This window comes from Salvelinus sp. IW2-2015, unplaced genomic scaffold (genome assembly GCF_002910315.2).
Source record: "Salvelinus sp. IW2-2015 unplaced genomic scaffold, ASM291031v2 Un_scaffold2829, whole genome shotgun sequence".
Lineage (NCBI taxonomy): Eukaryota > Metazoa > Chordata > Actinopteri > Salmoniformes > Salmonidae > Salvelinus > Salvelinus sp. IW2-2015.
In genome coordinates this window covers 35,517-37,616 of record NW_019944129.1, presented here as the reverse complement: position 1 = coordinate 37,616, position 2,100 = coordinate 35,517, and positions in this window count along the sequence as shown.

Sequence of the window (2,100 nt, the reverse complement as noted above, 5' to 3'; positions counted from 1 at the left end):
GGTCACTTTGACAGAGCTCCGGAGTTCCTCTGTGGAGATGGGAGAACCTTCCAGAAGGACAACCATCTTTGCAACACTCCACCAATCAGACCTTTATGGTAGAGTGACCAGACAGAAGCCACTCCTCAGTAAAAGGCACATGACAGCCTGTTTTGAGTTGGTCAAATGGCACTTAAAKGAGTCTCAGACCATGACAAACAAGATTATCTGGTCTGATGAAACCAAGATTGAACTCTTTGTCCTGAATGCCAAGAATGATGTCTGGAGGAAACCTTGCACCATCCCTACGGTGAACTATGTTGGTGGCAGCATCATGCTGTGGGGATGTTTTTCAGTGGCAGGGACTGGGAGACTAGTCAGGGTTGAGGAAAATATGAAAGGAGCAAAGTGCAAAGAGATCCTTGATGAAAACCTGCTCCAGAGCACTCAGGACCTCAGACTGGGGGGCGACGGTTCACCTTCCAACCGGACAACGACCCTTAACACACAGTCAAGACCAAGCAGGAGTGGCTTCGGGACAAGTCTCTGAATATCCTTGAGTGGCCCAGCCAGAGCCTGGACTTGAATCTGATTGAACATCTCTGGAGAGACCTGAAAAWAGCTGAGCAGCAACGCTCCCCATGCAACCTGACAGAGCTTGAGAAGATATGCAGAGAAGAATGGGAGRAACTCCCAAAATACAGGTGTGCCAATCTTGTAGCATCATACCCAAGAAGACTCRAGGCTGTAATCACTGCCAAAGGTGCTTCAACAAAGTACTGAGTAAATCGTCTGAAAACGTTTTATTTTTAATACATTTGCAACATTTTCAAAAAACATGTTTTTGCTTGTCATAGTTTGGGGTGATTTGTCTCGATTGATATAAAAAAAAACAGGTAGTTCCTTTTACAATAAGGCTGTAACGTATCAACATGTGGAAAAAGTCAAAGGGTCTGAATACTTTCCGAATGTCCTGTATGTCCATATAACTAGTAATTGAGTGACCAGTAATAAACTACAGCAGCAGCCTATGTGATGAGTCAAAAAAAGTTGCAAAAAGGGTCAATGCAGAAAGTCTGGGTAGCGATTTGGTTAACTATTGAATTAACTAGCAGTCTAATGGCTTGCGGGGTATTTAAAAAAAACATTTAACCTTTATTTAACCAGGTAGGCTAGTTGAGAACAAGTTCTCATTTACAACTGCGACCTGGCCAAGATAAAGCAAAGCAGCGCAACACAACAACAACACAGAGTTACACATGGAATAAACAAACGTACAGTCAATAACATAAAAAAAATATATTTACAGTGTGTGCAATGAGGTAGATTAGGGAGGTAAGGCAATAAATAGGCCGTAGTGGGCGAGTAATTACAATTAGCAATTAAACACTGGAGTGATAGATGTGCAGAATATGAATTTGCAAGTAGAGATACTGGGGTGCAAAGGAGCAACAAAAATACATAACAATATGGGGAGAGGGTAGTTGGATGGGCTATTTACAGATGGGCTATGTACAGGTGCAATGATCTGTGAGCTATTCTGACAGCTCATGCTTAAAGTTAGTGAGGGAGATATAAGTCTCCAGCTTCAGTGATTTTTGCAATCGTTCAGTCATTGGCAGCAGAGAACTGGAAGGAAAGGCGGCCAAAGGAAGAATTGGCGTTGGGGTGACCAGTGAAATATACCTGCTGGAGAACGTGCTACGGGTGGGTGCTGCTATGGTGACCAGTGAGCTGAGATAAGGCGGGACTTAACCTAGCAAAGACTTATAGATGACCTGGAGCCAGTGAGTTTGGTGACGAATATGAAGCGGAGGCCCAGCCAACCAGAGCATACAGGTCGCAGTGGTGGGTAGCATATGGGGCTTTGGTGACAAAACGGATGGCACTGTGTATGACTGTATCCAATTGCTGAGTAGAGGCTATTTTGTGTTGGAGGCTATTTGTAAAATGACATCGCCGAAGTCGAAGGATCGGTAGGATGGTCAGTTTTACGAGGGTATGTTTGGCAGCATGAGTGACCAAGGCTTTGTTGACGTCTCTATCAACAAAACAAGCCGACAGGCCTAGTTTTGTCGCAACTGGACTATTGCCCAGTCATATGGGCAAATTCACAATCAG